We start from the raw sequence: 15,813 nt of genomic DNA, 5'->3' as shown, positions 1-15,813 counted from the left end.
GACACAAAAACCATGCCAAAAATTGCTGGTCACGGGAATGTGGGAAGGGAGGACCTTGAGACAATCACTATCACTAGGAAGGTAGTGCTGGACAGGCTAATGGGACTCAAGGTAGACAAGTCCCCTGGTCCTGATGAAATACATCCCAGGGTATTAAAAGAGATGGCGGAAGTTAAAGCAGATGCATTCGTTATAATCTACCAAAATTCTCTGGACTCTGGGGAGGTACCAGCGGATTCGAAAGCAGCTAATGTAACGCCTCTGTTTAAAAAAGGGGGCAGACAAAAGGCAGGTAACTATAGGCCGGTTAGTTTAACATCTGTAGTGGGGAAAATGCTTGAAGCTATCATTAAGGAAGAAATAGCGGGACATCTAGATAGGAATAGTGCAATCAAGCAGACGCAACATGGATTCATGAAGGGGAAATCATGTTTAACTAATTTACTGGAATTCTTTGAGGATATAACGAGCATGGTGGATAGGGGTGTACCGATGGATGTGGTGTATTTAGATTTTCAAAAGGCATTCGATAAGGTGCCACACAAAAGGTTACTGCAGAACATAAAGGTACGCGGAGTCAGAGAAAATGTATTAGCATGGATAGAGAATTGGCTGGCTAACAGAAAGCAGAGAGTCGGGAAAAATGGGCCATTTTCGGGTTGGAAATCGGTGGTTAGTAGTGTGCCACAGGGATCGGTGCTGGGACCACAACTGTTTACAATATACATAGATGACCTGGAAGAGGGGACGGAGTGTAATGTAACAAAATTTGCAGATGACACAAAGATTAGTGGGAAAGCGGGTTGTGTAGAGGACACAGAGAGGCTGCAAGGAGATTTAGATAGGTTAAGCGAATGGGCTAAGGTTTGGCAGATGGAATACAATGTCGGAAAATGTGAGGTCATCCACCTTGGAAAAAAAACAGTAAAAGGGAATATTATTTGAATGGGGAGAAATTACAACATGCTGCGGTGCAGAGGGACCTGGGGGTCCTTGTGCATGAATCCCAAAAAGTTAGTTTGCAGGTGCAGCAGGTAATCAGGAAGGCAAATGGAATGTTGGCCTTCATTGCGAGAGGGATGGAGTACAAAAGCAGGGAGGTCCTGCTGCAACTGTACACAGTTTTGGTGAGGCCGCACCTGGAATACTGCATGCAGTTTTGGTCACCTTACTTAAGGAAGGATATACTAGTCTTGGAGGGGGTACAGAAATGATTCACTAGGCTGATTCCGGAGATGAGGGGGTTACCTTATGATGATCGATTGAGTAGACTGGGTCTTTACTCATTGGAGTTCAGAAGGATGAGGGGTGATCTTATAGAAACATTTAAAATAATGAAAGGGATAGACAAGATAGAGGCAGAGAGGTTGTTTCCACTGGTCGGGGAGACTAGAACTAGGGGGCACAGCCTCAAAATATGGGGGAGACAATTTAAAACCTAGTTGAGAAGGAATTTCTTCTCCCAGAGGGTTGTGAATCTGTGGAATTCTCTGCCCAAGGAAGCAGTTGAGGCTAGCTCATTGAATGTATTCAAATCACAGACAGATAGATTTTTAACCATTAAGGGAATTAAAGGTTATGGGGAGCGGGCGGGTAAGTGAAGCTGAGTCCTCGGCCAGATCAGTCATGATCTTTTTGAATGGCGGAGCTGGCTCGAGGGGCTAGATGGCCTACTCCTGTTCCTAATTCTTATGTTCTTATGTTCTTATGTTCTTCATGACAATGCCTGGGTGGGTACTGTGTAAGTCAGATATAAAAATTTCTCTGCCTTTTTTTGGCAAAACCATGTGATTACCCCATAAGAGAAAATACGACTGGATGGACATTTCATCTTTGCTTCGGTGAAACGGCTTAATTTCATCTTGCATTTTCCCAGGAAGAGCCAACCAGTTCCCACTTAGGATGCAACTCTTTACTAATAATAGCACAGGATCCTGGCTGCTCCAGGTCCTGATCTGGCGAGCTGTGATGGGCGACCCCTCGCTCTCAAAAGCATCCATGACCAGTAGCAAGCCTGTGAGCTGCGCCATTTCAACCCCAGTGGTGTGTAATGGTATCCAGCTGAGAGCATCGGCACAGTTTTCAGTGCCTGGTCTGTGGCGGATAACATAGTAATAAGCGGATAATGTTAGTGCCCATCTTTGGATGCGGGACGAAGCATTGGTATTTATGCTTTGCTCTCTGAAAACAGCGAAATGAGCGACTTGTGGTCAGTTTCAAGCTCAAACCAAAGTCCAAATAGGTATTGGTGCATTTTCTTAACCCCATATACACATGCTAACGCCTCTTTCTCTACCATACTATAGGCTCTCTCAGCCTTAGACAGACTTCTAGATGTTTATGCAACCGGTTGGAGGTTGCCCGATACATTGGCTTGCTGTAACACACAGCCGACTCCATATGATGAGGCGTCACAAGCTAGCACTAAACGTTTACATGGGTCATAGTGTACAAGTAACTTATTTGAACATAGCAAGTTCCTGGCCTTCTCAAAGGCTGTGTCTTGAGATTTTCCCCAAACCCTGTCATCACCCTTACATAGCAACATGTGCAAAGATTCTAATAACATGCTCAATCCAGGTAGAAAGTTACCGAAATAGTTGAGGAGTCCCAGGAACGAACGCAGCTCCGTCACATTCTGTGGTCTGGCTGCATTCTTGATGGCTTCTGTCTTTGAGTCTGTGGGCCTGATGCAATCTTTCTCCCCAAAAATTGGACTTCTGGCGCCAGGAAAACACTCTTGGAGCATTTCAGCCTGAGTCCCACTCTGTCGAGACGACTTAGAACCTCTTCCAGGTTGTGTAGATGTTCGACGGTGTCACGACCAGTGATCAGGACGTCGTCTTGAAACACAACGGTGCGTGGAACATATTTCAGCAAACTCTCCATGTTTCTCTGGAAAATGGCTGCAGCCAAGCGAATCCCAAAAGGGCACCTGCGGTATATAAACAGCTCTTTGTGTGTGTTGATGCATGTCAATCTTTTCGAAGATTCAGCCAGCTCCTGTGTCATGTCGATTCATCTTGGTGAACGCCTTCCTCCCCCGCTAACGTTGCAAACAGGTCATCCGCCTTGGGCAATGGGTACTGGTCCTGTAGTGAGACTCGGTTAATCATTACCTTGTCGACTTCGCAGATTCTGACCATGCAATCGCTTTTCAACACCGGAACAATTGGATTGGCCCACTCATTGAACTCGACTGCTGATATGATTCCTTTACATTGGAGTCTGTCCAGTTCGATCTCGACTTTCTCCTTCATCATGTACGGAACCGCCCGAGCCTTGTGATGGATGGGCCGTGCATCGGGGCCTAGATGGATCTGTACCTTGTCGCCTGTGAAGTTGCCGATGCCTGGTTCGAATAGCGAGTGAAATTTGCTCAGCACTTGAGCACACGAGGCGTCATCCACTGAAGATAGTGCTTTGATGTCGTTCCAATTCCATCCCATCTTTTCTAGCCAGCTTCTGCCGAACAACATTGGACCATTGCCTGGAACAATCTACAATGATAGGTCATGCACTGCTCCATCATACAATACCTTCACTGCCGCACTTCCAATGACTGATATGAGCTCTTTGGTGCAGGTACGCAGCTTTGCATTAATCGGGCTCAGTTTGGGCCTTTGTGCTTTATTGCCCCACAGTTTCTCGAAAGCCTTCTGGCTCATTATTGACTAACTCGCACCAGGGTCCAACTCCATGGATACTGGAACTCCATTTAATTTGACTTTCAGCATTATAGGAGGGCTCTTGGTGGTGAAGGTATGTACCCCATACACTTCTTCCTCGGGTTGAGTTGCCTATGCTGCGTGAGCCGCGCCGGATCAATCACCCTCTACCACGTGGTGTGTCACAGCACGTTTGCACATTCACTGGAGGTGCTCCATCGTTACCCAGCCTTTGCACACGTAGTGCTTGAATCGACATTGATTGGCCCGATGATTACCCCCGCAGCGCCAACACGGTGCTAATGGATTCACATTCACCCCTGATGCCGGACTCTGAGTCATCATAGGTCTTGCAGCCATGGACATCTAGGCCTTGCCATATGCAGTTCGGCCTGCTAGCAATGTCATTTTATGCACAATACTTGCCGGTGAGCTTCGATGTTGAGACAATATCTGTTTTGTGTTTTCGTCCATGGCCATGCATGCCTGGGCGATCGCGTGGCCCTGCTCAGGTCTGGGGTTTCGGCAGCCAGCAGTTTTTAAAGAATGACCTCGTGGCTGAAGCCCAGCATGAAAAAGTCCCGTAGCATTTGCCCCAACGCAGCTCCAAAATCGCAAGATCCTGCGAGGCGTCTCAGGTCGGTGACATAATCCATCACATCCTGGCCCCTGGAGCGATGGTGCATGTAAAAGCGATACCTGGCCATGAGGATATTCTCCTTCGGCTTGAGGTGGTCCCGAACCAGCATGCACAACTCTGTATATTCCTTCTCCGTTGGTTTAGTCGGTGCGAGCAGATTCTTGAAGAGGCCGTATATTTTAGGCCCACAGACGGTGAGGGGAACTGCCCTGCGCTTGGCTGCGTTAGTGTCTCCTTCCAGCTCGTTGGCCACGAAGTACTGGTCGAGACGCTCGACGAAGGCTTCCCAATCATCACCCTCTACAAATCTCTCTAATATTCCAACGGCAGCCATGGTTGCGTAAAGGTTCGTATTCTGTTACTCGTCACCAGTTGTTGTGTATAGAAGAACTCCACGAGGCTGAGTACTGTGAGCTAAACTTAGTGTGGCCTTAGTCTTCTTTATTACAACTCCAGTGCCTAAACAACATGACAGCCAACCTTTTATACTGGCCTTGCACGTGTGTGCAGGTGACCATTAGGACTCCAACAGTCGCGCCCTCTGGTGGCAAGTATTACATAGTTACATGCATAACAATTGTCATATTGCTGTTTGTGGGAGCTTGCTGTGCGCAATTGGCTGCTGCGTTTCCCACATTACAAAAGTGACTTAACTTCAAAAGTACTTCATTGGCTGTAAAGCATTTTGGGATGCCATGAAAGATGCTATAGAAATGCTATTATTTCTTTGTATTTGTTCTTTTTACAGAACTTAACAATTGTAGATAGATGCAATTACCTTCTACCTCTCTTAAGAAAAACAAAAATCAAGCTGGCACCCAAGGTGGAAGGCAAGGTTCATAAATTTGGCTCACGGCTAACCAAGGGCCAGATTATGTAATTATGATGTGACTTGTTTACACAAGCAAATGTGGACATGGGAAATTATGATAGGAAAATGTAGACATTAGTGTGTAACTAAAATGTGACAACAGGCCATCATGTTGTGCAGATAGGAAGTGTGCAGAGATGCAAGATTTTGAATATATTATGCATGAGTTGAGCATTTAAATAAAATAATACTGAACCCCTGACTGAAGTAATATGCATTTATAAATGGTGTTGATAAACTCTTTGACACTTACATGATACAATGATATCCTGGTGATTTGGTACACCTACCCAGCATAGCTATAGATTGAAATATTTATCCTGCTGTCTATAATCATTTGCCCATTTATAGAAATGCTCCTGTTTTGCCTCTGACCTCTTACAGTTGTAACATCAAATCTGCGCATTCATTTAAGAGGGCAATTCAGTTGATTTTCAATTGCTTATACTCTCTGCTGGATTTGAAGTCATTACAGCCTAGACATTACTGATTGGTAATAATGGATGAACATTTAGCACATTTGTCTGTCCTCTATTTTAACGCATGGATTAACCTATTTATTTTTAATCGATTAATGCCTCTGCTAAAATAGGGAGAGGAATATCATACACACCTGTCAAGTGTGTGTCAGCTAGTATTGTCAACAATCATTTCCAGGCATATATATTTATGTCTTGTTTGTTAATGCTGCACAGAGAGAATGGGATAGATGTTTGGTTCCCAGCTGCATCTGTTTTTGCTTGGGGGAGGGTGCTCCAGCGCCTCCGGGGAAATTGCTCCGGTGGTTTGGTGGATGCTGTCCTGGCAGCGCCGTGCTCCATGAATAGCGCCCTGGGCTGGCGCGCAACCGTCAATGATGTCATCGCTGTATGCGCCGACTCCTCACCCCTTTGCACCCCGCGGGGGCCGTGAGGCTGGCAGACATCCGCCACCGGTGCCCCTTAAAGGGGAGGCCTTTAGCGCCCTGGGCCGCCATTTTCAATTTTTCAGCCGACTTTAGCATCGACTGGACAATGACGGCCCTCGCGTCAAACATGCCGTCATTGTGCAGCGCAGCACTCCATCGTGGATGCCGACTGCTGGCCTGGTCGATCGACTCCCTGTTGGCCAAATGATGGCCACCAAAGGGCCTGCAGAGTGCGCAGCAGCCCTCCCCTTTAATTGAAGGGAGGGGCGTTGTAGAACATTAGCGTTACATGGAGCATCCACTTCGCGCTGGCCTCCTCAGTGCAGTACTGGGTTCAGCGGCACGCTGCCACCCCGGTGTCATGTATGTAACAACACTGCAATACTGTATATACATAAGAATTGCACACCTTGACCACAGGGGGTGAACTTGTGGGAGACACTCCTCACCTGGTCATCCAGGTATATAAATGGAGGTCCCACGCAGGGTCATCACTTCTTGGTCCTGTGAATAAAGGTTCAGGTCATGGAGTGACCTTGTTCATAGAATGTGCCTCATGTGGATTTGTGGTATTGTGTAAGGAATTTACGTTGGCGACGAGAAACGGGAATCAACGACCCTCGAGAATGGCCACCGGCAGCACAGATGAACGGTACTGTGTTGGTGAGGACTGGGATGATTCCATTGAGAGGCTCCAGAAGAGTTTTGTCATGAAGGACTGCCTTGGAGACGCAGTGGCCGACAAGCGAAGGGCTCATCTGCTGACCAGCTGTGGACCTAAGACTTATGCGCTCATGAAAGACCTGCTAGCACCCGAGAAGCCGGCGGACAAAACCTTTGAAGAGCTCAGCAAACTAATTGGTGAGCACCTCAAACCGGTGAGCAGCATACACATGGCCCGACACAGATTCTATACCCACCAACGTCGGGAAGGACAGAGCATACCGGATTTCGTTGCTGACCTCCTGCACTTGGCCAGCCTCTGTAAGTTCACAGACGCCTGCAGGGGGGAGATGCTAAGGGATTTCTTTACTGAGGGCATCGGTCATGCTGGGCTTTTCAGAAAGCTAATTGAGACCAAGGACTTGACATTGGAAGCGGCGGCATTGATGGCTCAGACTTTTATGGCGGGGGAGGAGGAAACCAAGATAATATACGCACGCAATTCTGCCTCCAACGTGGCGATGGATCAGGGAGTCAATATCATAAATGCGACACAGAGCCCAGCAGGCAGGCAAGGGCAGTTCAACACACTCCAGGCAGCAATAGACCCAAAAGTAAGTCTCCAACAGAGACAATGGCAGGCTGAACGGACATTTATGCCCCCCCAGTGGAAAATGCGGCACGGGATGGGGCCATTGACACCCACTAACAGGGTGCTCAAGAGCAGTCAAAGGGACAATCAGCGAGGAATACCTTGTAACAGCTCTTTTGTTCACAACAATGGGAATCTCAGTTCATGCTGGAGGTGTGGGGGCAGACATGCTGCCAGGACTTGCAGGTTTCAACAGTTCATCTGCAGAAATTGTAACCTCAGTGGCCATTTAGCCAGAATGTGCAGAAAGCCTGTAACCAGTCTAATATATGAGGCGGATGAACCAGATGAGGGGTCTGCGAGGCAGGATGACGCTTGGTGCAAATCAATGGATGCTGAAGTTCAGCGGGTTCTGTGGCAAACATTCACAGCTCATATACCAAAACGCCACGTATGATGATGAAAGTCCTATTAAACGGCATCCCTATACGCATGAAGCTGGACACGGGGGCCAGCCAGTCACTCATGATTGTTCAACAATTCAAAAAGCTGTGGCCACTCAAAGCCAGCAGACCCAAACTAGAACGCATTGAGATGCAATTACGGACGAACACCAAAGAAATCATTCCAGTGCTAGGCAGTGCAATGTATGCGGTCACTCACAATGGATCGGTGAACCGGCTGCCGCTCTGGATTGTCCCTGGCAATGGTCCCGCACTGTTGGGGAGGAGCTGGTTAGCTGAGATGAACTGGAAATGGGGGGATGTGCACGCCATGTCATCTGTGGAGCGAAGTTCATGCTCACAGGTCCTACAGCAATTTGAGTCACTATTTCAACCTGGCATCGGGACGTTCAAAGGTACCAAAGTAGTGATACGCATCACCCCGGATGCCAGACCAGTGCACCACAAAGCCAGAGCTGTGCCGTATGTGATGCGGGAGAACATTGAGAGCGAGTTGGACCGGTTGCTGAGGGAGGGCATCATCTCGCCCGTTGAATACAGCGACTGGGCAAGCCCCATCGTTCCCGTCCTAAAAGCAGATGGCTCGGTCAGGATCTGTGGCGACTACAAGGCCACTATCAACCGGGTGTCCCTACAAGACCAATACCCACTCCCGAGAGTGGAGGACCTTTTTGCCACGTTGGCAGGCGGCAAGCTGTTCACGAAGTTGGACCTCACTTCAGCCTACATGACCCAAGAACTGACCGACGAATCTAAACTACTGACCACCATCACCACGCACAAGGGACTGTTCGTTTATAACAGGTGTCCGTTTGGCATTCAGTCAGCGGCCGCGATTTTTCAATGCAACGTGGAAAGCCTGCTTAAATCCATTCTGGGAATGATCGTATTTCAGGACAACATCCTCATTGTGACACCGAGGAACACCTCCACAACCTGGAGGAGGTGCTACGCCGATTGGACCGGGTAGGCCTGCGACTCAAGAAGTCTAATGTGTGTTTTTGGCTCCCGAGGTCGAGTTTCTGGGCAGGAGGGTTGCTGCAGATGGTATTCGGCCTACCGAATCCAAAACAGAAGCGATTCGACGAGCACCCAGGCCCTGCAACACATCGGAGTTGCGTTCATTTCTGGAACTCTTGAACTATTTTGGGAACTTTCTGCCAAATTTAAGCACATTGTTGGAGCCACTACACGTGCTCCTGCATAAGCGTTGGGGGGACTGTCAGGAACGGGCTTTCAATCGGGTGCGGAACCTACTTTGTTCAAATAAATTGTTGACCATGTACGATCCCGTAAGAGATTGGTTCTGACATATGATGTATTGTCCTAAGAGGTTGGGTGCGTGTTGCAGCAGGGCAACTACAACCTGTGGCTTATGCCTCCAGGTCGCTCTCTCAAGCTGAACGGGGATATGGAATGGTTGAGAAGGAAGCACTTGCATGTGTCTATGGGGTGAAAAAGATGCATCAGTACCTTTTTGGCAGGATGTTCGAATTAGAAACGGAGCACAAGCCGTTAACATCCCTGCTGTCAGACAGCAAGGCTGTCAATGGCAATGTGTCAGCTCGCATACAGAGAACGGCTCTCACGCTCGCTGCATATGACTACTCCATCCGGCACCAGCCCGGCACCGAAAACTGCGCTGATGCGCTCAGCAGGCTTCCACTGGCACCACTGAGGGGGCAGCGGAGCAAAGCGCTGAGATGGTCATGGCTGTCGATATCTTTGACAGCGCAGGCTCCCCCATCACAGCCCGCCAAATCAAAATCTGGACCAATAGAGATCCCCTCCTATCCTTGATTAAGAAATGTGTCCTGACTGGGGATTGGGCGTCTGCACACGGAGCATGCACTGAGGAGGTCAGATTGTTTCACAGACGGATGGATGAGCTCTCCATCCAAGTCGACTGCCTACTATGGGGCAGCCGGGAAGTCATGCCCCAGAGGGGCAGGGAAGCATTCATCAGGGAACTCCACAGCGAGCACCCAGGCATCGTGCTGATGAAGGCCATTGCCCGGTCACATGTGTGGTGGCCAGGGATTGATTCAGACCTGGAACACTGTGTTCGCAGGTGCAAGACGTGTGCCCAGCTAGGTAATGCCCCCAGGGAGGCCCCGCTCAGCCCGTGGCCCTGGCCCACCAGGCCATGGTCACGTATTCACCTAGACTACGCCGGCCCGTTCATGGGAAACATGTTTCTCACTTTGGTTGATGCGTACTCAAAATGGATTGAGTGCATCATTTTGAATTCGTGCATGACATCCACCACCGTGGCGAGTCTGCGCATGGTCTTTGCGACCCACGGCTTGCCGGACATCCTTGTTAGTGATAATGTTTCACTAACATTTCACAAGCTATGAATTTAGGGAGTTCATGTCGGGTAATAGCATAAAACATGTCAGGATAGCACCGTTCAAGCCGGCCTCCAATGGCCAGGCGGAACGAGCGGTCCAAATCATAAAACAAGGCATGTTCCGGATTCAAGGACCCTCCCTTCAATGCTGCCTATCGCGCCTCCTGCTGGCCTATAGGTCCCAACCGCACTCACTCACGGGGGTCCCGCCCGCGAAGCTACTCATGAAACGAACATTCAAAACTCGGCTGTCCCTCATTCATCCAGTCCTGTCCAACATTGTTGAGGGCAAGCGCCAGTCCCAAAATGAGTACCATGACCGAAATTCAAGGGGGAGATGTATAGAAATTGATGATCCCGTATTTGTTCTCAATCACGCTTTGGGGCCCAAATGGCTTGAGGGTACCGTAATAGACAAAGAGGGGAATAGGGTCATAGTGGTTAAACTTAACAATGGGCAGATATGCCTCAAGCATCTGGACCAAGTACAAAAAAGGTTCAGCATGGACACTGCGGAACCTGAGGAAGATCATGTGATCGTATTCACACCACCGCCAAGGAATGAGCAACAAGAACATTCAGCAGCATGCACAGTCCCGGCAGTCAGCCCGGACAAGCCGGAATCACCACAGGTGACAGACACGCATACCAAGGCTCAACAACCGGAGCCCCAACTGCAGCGCTCCACGAGGGAGCGCAGACCACCCGAGAGACTTAACCTATGATCCCAATAAGATGTAGAGGGGGAGGTGATGTCATGTATGTAACCTTTATGTAACAACACTGCAATACTGTATATACGTAAGAAATGCACACCTTGACCACAGGGGGTGAACTTGTGGGAGACACTCCTAACCTGGTCATCCAGGTATATAAAGGGAGGTCCCACGTAGGGTCATCACTTCTTGGTCCTGTGAATAAAGGTTCAGGTCATGGAGTGATCTTGTCCATAGAATGTGCCTCGTGTGGATTTATGGTATTGTGTAAGGACTTTACACCAGGGAGCACCCTTCCAAGGAAGCGGAGCGCCAAAGACAGCACTCCGCTTCCTTTGAGGGGGCGCATGGCCCAATTCCGTGGCATGGGCGGAACTTTCTGCTCCAGCCCCGGAAAGGTACCACCCACAATCGGGGCGAAAGCCAATTTCCAGCCCAATGAGTTCTCCCAGTCTCCTGCCGTATCATCACTGGGAGACCAGTGGCATCCCTGAGAGAAATGTTCCTCTGATAGCTTCCCTGGTCTCCTGCCATGATTCACCATGATACTAGGAGAACCCCTGTGGGATTTCAAAACCATACAGATTTCTGTTGCACCCCACTGGCATTCCGGTGATCTTCTAGTTAATGCGACTGTTAAAAAAGCGGATGAGGAATTTTCTACACGAATATTTGCACAGCGCAGTTTCAAAACCTAAAGCCCTTAATGAAGAAAGCAATCTTCCTTTACAAAAAAATATTGTTTATAGAGCAAAGGTTGCACGCAATGCACCAAACATTGGGCTGGCAATTCAACTCATGCTCACTTGTTTGGTCCCCGAAAAAACAGGCAGCCAGCAGTTGAAAATCAGAAGGCACCTCCTGATGCAATATTCAGCCCGCTCACCTGAAACAGAAATAAAGCTGTTTAAATATGCAAATCGAGGTGCTATGCCAGTTGTAGGACCCCAATTGCGAAATTCAGTTGTAAATAGGCCTCAGAAGTTCTCAAACTGCCAGCCAGCTAGAAAATGGTGAGGTTTTGTTTTGTATGGGTCTAGGAGAAATGCTCCTCCTGGCCCCCAGTAAATCACCAGCCTGCTGCTGGCCCCTGTTTAAGCCCCCTCCTCCTCAGGATCGTCCACAACCGCCCCCCCAACCACCCCACTGTCGGCGTCTGCCGGCCGGCTCAACATACTGCCAGATAATTCCCCGCCCTTCCACAACTGGTGAACGGCAGATTGGTGTCCGCAGCTTGCCAGCAGCACCTAGATTTGGTCCGGGCCTCAAGCCCGGCACTGATCTGCAGGCGGAACTGCCGCTCCACCCAACACGCAGCCGTTTTGAGTGGATGTTCAAATTTCTCGGCCGACGATTCTGAAAGCCAGAAGTGCCATGCACGTTCCTGTGGTGCAGTGAATTGTGCTGCTAAGGAATTATGTGGTGTTTGATTTCGGTGAAGCAGAAAATATTCTGCGTTTTCAATAAAACAACTAAAGTCATGGGGTGGAAATTCAGGCGCACCTCCGCTGCGGTGTTAACCTGGGTGGAGCGGTAAATTTTGCATTGGGAAACGGTTTGAGTCTCCGGCCGCAAAATTTGTCAGCTGGGCCCTGAGTGTGGAGCTAAGGGAGGCATTGCTCACCTCTTTTAGGGCGCTAGGCCGGCTGAGCAAATGAAAATCCTGAGGTAAACAGCCGGCCTCGGAGCACTCTGAGAGAGGCTTCCGTGAAAAAAAAAATCTTAAAAAAAACACCAAAAACATTTCCAATACTTTCCTCGTGCCACAGAATCGCAAAAATGAAAAATAATTTAAAAAATAATAAGCTGGAACCGCTGGCACAGGTAGTCCCACAGGGGCATGCTGTGGGGCACTACAGATCAGGCAACTTTCAAATTTCGAGCTGGTGTCGCAACCAGGGGCATTGCACACCAGTTCGCCTTTCCCAGGCGGTTCTGCTCCGCGCACCTGCAAACTCAGCACCGAATGTTCCGGCCGGGTGCTGGAAGCTGGCTGCTTTCCCAGATGTGCTTCCCGCCACCATTACCTCCGGGGGTCGCTAATGGGGCTATAAAAAGGGACAATTTTGCCCCCATTGAATTTCAGGGCCTATGTGTCTCTAGTTTTAAAATGCGCAACTCCCATCAAATGATATATAAAACAAGCCAACATTAATTGAACTCTAAATAATAGAGAAGCCTTTTACATCTGGATCCGGATTATGCCGAGATTAGCATCTCTAAATAATGGAAGCGAAAGTGAAGTAACTTGGTATATTGGCATTTTATGCCTGGATTAAGTCTGCATCTGCTGCATTATGTTCCTGTTTGCACATTACCCGTGGATTGAGTACCAGTAAAGTAGGCAATGTTTAAGCAAATGGTTTGGAGAATTTACAGCTTTCTGTGCCTTTGTTCAATATCAGTGGAGAAGGTACTCATCTTAACCCATAAACAATATTCCTCTGTCAAATTTGTGTTGAATAATTCAAAATACAGTGAGTCATTCTGATATTTGGCAGTAACACAGAGAGGCAATGTCTTCTATCAGCTAGCCGATCATACGGATCACACCATTTTCCTGTCAGGTCTGCCACGTGCAATACATCACCTGCATAATATATTTAAGCAGGATGAACAGGTCAAATGTAAACGCAGTAAGCACCGACAAGGGCTTGCATGTTACACTTGTGCAGATTGAGTCAGATTTAATTTGATTCTAACCTTCATTGTCAGAAGGTGATTGTCTGTGCCGCTCGCACAAATACAACAGACTTCAACACAAGACAGAATTCTGGGCCTCTCAGTTGTAAGTAAAACACATGACTGATTTGTTCAAGGAACGTTTCCCTCTGGGCATGGCTTAAGCCTTCTTACCTGTTGACTGATGCATCTGACTAACTGAAATTTGCTTGTGTCTGTTGAAAAATGACGAGCCTCATTCATTTTAACCGGTGACAGCTGTCTAGTATTTTATCAGAAATCACTGCTTCTCATATGCTCAGACAGTTTGCTCTCTGAAGCAATGCTGTGAAATAGTTTGCTGTTAAAAGTTGACCTCCTCGCTGTCTTGGGAATTTCTGTGTGTGTGGAAAGAAAGAAATGAAGACTTGCATTTATATAGCGCTTTTCACAACCACCGGACCTCTCAAAGCTCTTTACAGCCAATGCGGTACTTTTGGAGAGTAGTCACTGTTGTACTGTGAGAAACAGGGCAGCCAATTTGCGCACAGCAAGTTCCCACAAACACGATGTGATAATGACCAGATAATCTGTTTTTTTGTTATGTTGATTGAGGGGCAGGACACTGGGGATAACTGCCTTGCTCTTCTTTGAAATAATGCCATGAGATCTTTTACGTCTGCCTGAGAAGGCAGAAGGGGCCTTGGTTTAACATCTTATCCAAAAAGGCAACACTTCTGACAGTGCAGCGCTCCGTCAGCACTGCACCAGAGCGTCAACTTAAATTTATGTGCTCAAATCCCTGGAGTGGGATTTGAACCCACAACCATCTGATTCAGAGGCAAGTGTGCTACCCACTGAGCCACAGCATGATTGGTGAAAGATAAGGGTCTTTATACTGCTGAGGTTTATGTGTGTGGGGAGGCTCTGATCTCTGCCGATGATTATTGAGGTTGGGGCAGCGTTCCTGAACATGTGGCCAACCTTCAGTTCCTCGTTGTGCTTGATGGACACCCAACCCAGAGTTCTTCACTATGGAGCATCTCCTGATTGACTTCTCAATATAGGGCAAATGTACATAGGATTGGCACTTTTATCCTATTTGTCCTGTGAACTCAACGACCTCAAAATTCGATCACTCCTGAAAACCGGTGCATTGGGGATGGGGCGCACACTTGATTTGCCTGTTGATGTCATCCAGTGCCTTGCCGCTTATTGGCTGCGTGCATATTTGGCGGGTGGGAAATTGAGTATCCCTGACGCCACTTAAAGGGCAGCCAGCACCTCTTAAAAGGGAGGTACACTATGGCTGCAGACTGGAGGGAATGCTTGTGAAGACAGAACTGGCTGCAAGAGATTCTGTTTCCCTTCCAAGAGGCAGAAAGTCCTCCAGGCAACACATTCGCTGCCAGTGGGAAGATGTCACATGTGAGGTCAATGCCAGGATCTTAGCTACCAGGACATGGCTGCAATCCTGGAAAATATTCAGTGACCTCAACTGAGTTGTCAAGGATCTTAGTTCACTCATCAATTACTCTCTCCTCAACTCCACCATCGGCAGCCTCAATACTTACAATACTTCCCTCCCCGCTTCTCTTCCCTCTCCTATCACTGTCCCACATTTCACACCACTGCCTTCTCTTGCTACTCACACACTCCGCACTTTCGACTCTCACCATTACTGTAACCCTCACTTCGCCACAACATACAAACTATTCAACCTGAAGGATTGAAAAATGTTTAAAAATCGATGCCGAGCAAAAGAAGTAGATATTAGGATGGGTGACCTAAATCTTGGTCAAAGAGGTGGGTTTTAAGTAGGATCTTAAAGAAAGAGAGGGAAATGGAGAGGTTTAGGGCTGGAATTCTGGAGTGTGGGGCCTAGGCAGTTGAAGGCATTGCCATCAATGGTGATGTGAATGGAGGGAGAATGCACAAGGCCAGAGTCAGAGGAAGTAAGAGTTCAGAGGGTAAGTTGTAGGGCTGGTGATGGTGGCAGAGATTGAGAGGGGCAAGAGTATAAAGGGATTTAAATATAAGGATGGGAATTTTAAATTGGAGGCGTTGGGAATCAATGTAGGTCAGCAAGGACCAGGCTAATGAGTGGGACTTGGTGTAGGATAGGATATAGGCAACAAAGTTTTGGAGAACCTGAATTTATGGAGGGTGGAAGATGGGAGGCTGGTCAGAAGAGTATTGGAATAGTTAAGTCTGGAGGTGACAATGGCAGCGATGGGCTGAGACGGACAGGTGCTGTCACCAAGGTGGAAGTAGATGG

This window comes from Pristiophorus japonicus, chromosome 1, assembly GCF_044704955.1.
Source record: "Pristiophorus japonicus isolate sPriJap1 chromosome 1, sPriJap1.hap1, whole genome shotgun sequence".
Taxonomy (NCBI): Eukaryota; Metazoa; Chordata; class Chondrichthyes; family Pristiophoridae; genus Pristiophorus; species Pristiophorus japonicus.
Note: the sequence above shows the minus strand (reverse complement) of the source record.